The sequence below is a fragment of the Coenobita brevimanus genome, chromosome 33, assembly GCF_032717465.1.
Source record: "Coenobita brevimanus isolate Jiangsu-jjx chromosome 33, ASM3271746v2, whole genome shotgun sequence".
Lineage (NCBI taxonomy): Eukaryota > Metazoa > Arthropoda > Malacostraca > Decapoda > Coenobitidae > Coenobita > Coenobita brevimanus.
This window is the reverse complement of record NC_136986.1, coordinates 17,885,317-17,891,400: the sequence shown is the minus strand read 5'-3', so window position 1 is coordinate 17,891,400 and position 6,084 is coordinate 17,885,317. Positions and strand designations below refer to the sequence as shown.

The window sequence follows — 6,084 nt, the reverse complement described above, 5'->3', positions numbered from 1 at the left end:
GGCCGGCACTGGGGTGACCCATAGGGCTAAAAATAGCCGGCACTTTGTGGGTTAAATGCCCAGCATTTGCTCAATATGTGTAAAACACCTACAAAAAACCAGCAGACCTCTATATTGTGGGTAAGACAACTGCCCACGATGTCAGTGTAATCCAATCCACAGAAGGAACTACCCAGGGGGGACCTCGTTACCATGGCTATGTAAGGCCTTGGTATGACAGTGTTACAACAACAGATCAAATACAAGGCCACCAATGTAAAACAAGTAGCCCATGCAGATGATCTTGCAGGTGCTGGCAAGGTTGACGATGTAAGGAAATGGCGGGACCTTGTAACATCTCATGGTCCTGAATTAGGTTACTGCCCTAATGCAAGTAAGTCCATCTTGATCGTGAAACCAGCTTACTATCAAGATGCACAGGAGGCCTTTAGAGGCACAAACGCGATAGTGACTAAGGAAGGTCAGAGGCACCTAGGTGCTGTGATTGGAATTAAGGAATTCAAAGACCACTATGTGAGTGATAAAGTAAAAACAAGGGTAGAAGAAATTCATGTATTATCCAACCACGCAAAAACAGAACCTCATGCAGCATACAGCGCATTTATGTATGGTGTAAAGCACAAGTGGACCTTCGTGATGAGGACCATACCAGACATCGAGCTGCTGCTACAATCACTGGAGGATGTTATCGGGGATTCATTCCTCCCATCTTTGACCAATGGCAACATCTGCACACCAAAAGAGAGAGATCTACTAGCACTACCACCCAGGATGGGAGGTCTTGGCATTATAAATCCAGCAGTCGTGGCAAGCTACGAACAAAGAAATTCACTCAGGCTCACCAAATCCTTGTTACAGAAGATATGTGCCCAGGTTGAGATGAGTGAAATCGACCACCAAAGGCAGAAAGACATAAAGACAAAGATAAGCAAGGGGGGGAGAAGTAAGACAAAAGGACCAGCTGCAGCACATAACCGAACATCTAACACCAGACCAGTGCAGAAGAGTTGAAATGGCACAGGAGGCTGGGGCATCTAACTGGCTGACAACCCTGTCTCTCAAGGCAAAATGCTTCCACTTCAGCAAACAAGAATTTATTGATGCCATAGCCTTGAGATATGGGTGGCCAATAGAGAACCTAACTCAGCACTGTGCCTGTGGCACTGCCTTTGATGCAAACTATGCAATGGTTTGCAAGAAAGGAGGATTTGTTTGCATCCAACACGATGAAGTACGTGACCTTACTGCAAAAATGCTGCAGGGAATATGCCATGATGTCACGATTGAGCCAGCCCTGCTACCCCTAGATGGTGAGCTCTTCACCCACAGAACAGAAAACACATCAAATGATGCAAGAGTGGATGTCAGTGCTCGAGGTTTCTGGACACGTGGGCAGAGGGCGTTCTTCGACATAAGGACATTTTATTGCAATGCAGCATGTCATCTTGAACTCTCTCTCGAAGCTGCACACAAAAGGAATGGACAAGGAAAAATCAGAAACTATCAAGAAAGGATCCAACATGTGGATCATGGTTGATTCACTCCGCTTCTGTTCACAACATCAGGTGGGATGGATCCAGAGGCGGTGGGATTTGACTCGAGACTGGCAGAGGTTCTTTCTGAGAAGAAACCACACCCACAGAGTTCTGTAATGGCCTGGATGAGATGTCGATTGTCTATCTCCCTCGTGGGGTCTGCACTACTGTGTCTCAGGGGCACAAGATCATGAGCCATCAGGCCTTTCTCTCTGTTGGGTATGGATTACGAAGCTCCTGTGGTCGAGACTTGCATAGACCAGCGATTCCAATAGGTTAATATCTTTATTAACACTAATATTAATCAATGTAAATTAATGTTATAAAGTAATAGTAGATGGTTGGTAATCACATACACTGGCGTGCTTGGGGCCAACAGATTGTAATACGAGGGTTAGTGTTAACCTTCACATTACAACTCCAAATGGTGAACTGTATTAGGAAGGTTAGATTTGATCTTCACAATATAATTCCCTAATGGATGTAGTAGTAGTGGTTGTAGTAGTGGGCATTGAGAATGAAAGTATGTTCAAGGACCTACGCAACATTGAATTGTTACTTGGAGAGTATAGGGGTGGCCTTGTGTGGAGCTTTCATTTTGCTTTATGCAGTAGTACTAGTAGTAATGGTAATAGTCGTAGTAGTAGTTGTAGTAGTAACTGCAGCAACAGCAGTGATGGTGGTGGTGGTACTAACAGTGGTAGTAGTAGTAGATGCAGTCATAGTTACAGTAGTTGTAGTTGTAGTAGTAGTAGTAGTAGTACTAGTAATGGTGGTAGTAGTAGTAGTAATATTAGTAGTAGTAGTAGTACTAGTAGTAGTAGTGATGGTAGTAGTAGTGGTAGTGGTAGTAGTAGTAGTAGTAGCATACTGTACCACAGTATAAAAACTTTAACACCATGGCCACGCCACAGTATTGTTGTCAGTGCTCCAGTAGGCAGCATAAGTGTATCAGGTGCTCATGTGCAACAAATAGGTCATCGTGTACATACTGTAGGCTGGGACCTTTCTGTATGAATGTGTTAGGGAATCACAGCCCACCAGAAGCGGCACTTGACCGCTTCCAACATGGCGGGCGACAGACTGGTGACATGGAAATTGATAGAGCGGTCACTGACAATATGCACGATCACACGGACATGCGTGGTGGTGAAACTCTGCGTGGTGAAGCGAGGGATAGGGATGGACGTCAAGATGCGAGAGATATGGAAGCGCTGGATGGGTTAAATCACCATGGGGAAGTGAATAGAAGTGAAGTTGGGAGTGAGGAACATCATGAGGTTTATAATAGAAATGAAACTCAGGATGAAGACCACCATAGAGGAGTGCATGAAAGAGGGAATCATCCAGGTATTATACGTCCTCAGAACGGTAGTGACACAAACAATGAGGAAGCAGAACAGCCTCAAAGGTCTGTGCGAGAAGGTCGTCCAACATACTGGCTGGGCAAATCCCGAGAAAATGCAGTAACCTGGGTGAACATCACATACAATGAAATAGTTGGATGGTCCTCAAGTAACATTTTTGAACCTACCAAATGCGATGCTATAACTGACATGATCAAGGAAATCACTCGCCTGATAGCCAACTACAACAATAACACACTCATCGCCTCATTCTCTTTTAAGGTCCTTGCACTAATACCACATCTCTTCCTCAACAAGACCCGCCCAAGAGCTAGCATTGCAGAAAATATTAAGGCCATCCAAAGGCGGGTTGAAACATGGAAAAGAGGTGAAATCGACAACCTACTTGAGGAAGCAAGGGCCTTGCAGATGAGAATAAACAACCGAAGCAGAAGAAATCAGAATACCAACGATGTTGCAAGGATTTTTGGCGCAAGATGAGACAGGGGAAGGTCTCGATGTCAACAAGATCCCTGCCAGCTGACTCACCAAACGGAGTACTTGACCTGACAGATGAAAAAATGTAACAACTAAAAGTAAAACACCTGACTGCACGACAAGCAAGTACCCAGTCAAAGCTTGACGGCAACTACACTCCTCCCAGTCTCATCATATGTGACAGGATAACTGGAGATTTGGTGTGGCGGAAGGCAATGCACACACAGGGAGGGGCAGGACTGTCAGGCCTGGGTGCAAAATCTTGGCGAGTAAACCTCAGTAACATCAAGTTTGGGGAGGCAGCAACAGACCTATGTAACACCATTGCCTCACTGGCGAGGAAGCTGGCTTCAAGTCAGTGCAGTAACATCGAAGCACTGACGGCTTGCAGACTAATGCCCCTTGATAAGAATCCTGGATGCAGGCCCATCGGGGTGGGTGAAATCTTAAGACGGATTATAGGAAAATGCATCATGGAGGTGGTGAAAGATGTGAAGCAGGCAGTTGGCAACCTCCAGGTGTGTGCAGGACAGCAGGCAGGAGGTGAGGCAGCAGTTCACTCCATGAGGAAAATATTTGGGGAAGAGGACTGTCAGGCAGTATTATTAGTTGATGCCTCAAATGCATTTAATTCCATCAACCGGTAGGTAATGCTGCACAATATCAAGGTTAAATGCCCAGCATTTGCCCAATATGTGGAAAACACCTACAAAGAACCAGAAGACCTCTACATTCTGGGTAAGACAGCAGCTCGCGATGTCGGTGTAATCCAGTCCACAGAAGGAACTACCCAGGGGGATCCCATTGCCATGGCCATGTACGCCCTGGCGATGACAGTGCTGCAACAACAGATCAAATACGAGGCCACCAATGTAAAACAGGTAGCCTATGCAGATGATCTCACTGGTGCTGGCAAGGTTGAGGATGTGAGGAATTGGTGGGACCTTGTAACATCTCATGGCACGGAAATAGGTTACCACCCTAATGCAAGTAAGTCCATCTTGATCGTGAAACCATCTTACTATCAAGATGCACAAGAAGCATTTAGAGGCACAAACGTTATAGTGACCAAGGAAGGTCAGAGGCATCTAGGGGCTGTGATTGGAACTAAGGAATTCAACGACAAATATGTGAGTGATAAGGTAAAGACATGGGTAGAAGAAATTCATACACTATCCAGCCACGTAAAAACAGAACCCCATGCAGTATACAGTGCATTTACCTATGGTGTAAAGCACAAGTGGACCTTCGTGATGAGGACTATACCAGACATCGAGTTGCTGCTGCAACCGCCGGAGGATGCAATCAGGGATTCATTCCTCCCATCTCTAACCAATGGCCACATCCCCACACCAGACGAGAGGGATCTTCTAGCATTACGACCCAGGATGGGAGGCCTTGGCATTATAAATCCAGTAGTCGTGGCAAGCTATGAATAGAGAAATTCACTCAGGCTCACTGAATCCTTGTCACAGAAGATCTGCGCCCAGATTGAGACGAGTGAAATCGTTCACCAAAGGCAGAAAGACATAAAGACACAGATAAGCAAGGAGCGTGAAACAAGACAAAAAGAGCAGCTGCAGCACATAATCGAACATCTAACACCAGACCAGTGCAGAAGAGTTGAAATTGCACAGGAGGTTGGGGCATTGAACTGGCTCACAACCCTGCCTCTCAAGGCAAAAGGCTTCCACTTCAACAAACAAGAATTTATTGATGCCATAGCCTTGAGATATGGGTGGCCAATAGAGAACCTACCTCAACACTGTGCCTGTGGCACTGCCTTTGGTGCAAACCAGGCAATGGTATGCACGAAGGGAGGCTTTGTTCGCATCCAACACGATGAAGTACGCGACCTCACTGTCAAAATGCTGCAGGGAATATGCCATGATGTCACGATTGAGCCAGCTCTGCTACCCCTGGACGGAGAGCATTTCACCCACAGAACAGCAAACACATCAAATGATGCAAGAGTGGATGTCAGGGCTCGAGGTTTCTGGACACGTGGGCAGAAGGCGTTTTTCAACATCAGGATATTCGATCCCATGGCAGCATGTCATCGTGAACTGTCTCTTGAAGCTACACACAAGAGGAATGAACAAGAAAAAAATAGAAATTATCAAGAAAGGATCCAACATGTGGACCACGGTCGATTCACTCCCCTTGTGTTCACGACATCAGGTGGGATGGGTCCAGAGGCAGTGAGATTTTATTCGAGACTGGCAGAGGTTCTTTCTGAGAAGAAACGTCAACCACAGAGTTCTGTTATGGCCTGGATGAGATGTCGACTGTCATTCTCTCTCGTGAGGTTAGAACTCCCATGTCTCAGGGGCACAAGATCATCAGCCCTCAGGCCTGTTTCTCTGGCGGGTATGGATTACAAAGCTATAGTGGTCAAGAGTCGCATAGACCAGCGACTCCAATAGTTTAATGTCTTTATTTACACGGTAATATCAATAAATAAAAAATAAAATAATAATAGTAATAGTAGATGGTTAGTAACCACAGCCGTTGGCGTGCTTGGGGCCAACGGATTGTAATATGAGGGTTAGTGTTAACCTTCACTTTACAACTCCAAATGGTGAACTGTATTAGGAAGGTTGGTTTTGATCTTCACAGTATAATTCACCAATGGATGGAGGTGATTTTAATATTAAGAAAAAGTAGTAGTAGTAGTAGTAGTAGTAATAGCAGCAGTAGTATTA

General features: G+C 45.5%; 1 pseudogene; it reads left to right on the top strand.

Moving 5' to 3' along the window:
• Nucleotides 1–213: 213 nt before the first annotated feature.
• Nucleotides 214–5,805, top strand: LOC145395810 (uncharacterized; annotated as a pseudogene).
• The last annotated feature ends 279 nt before the right edge of the window (nucleotides 5,806–6,084 follow it).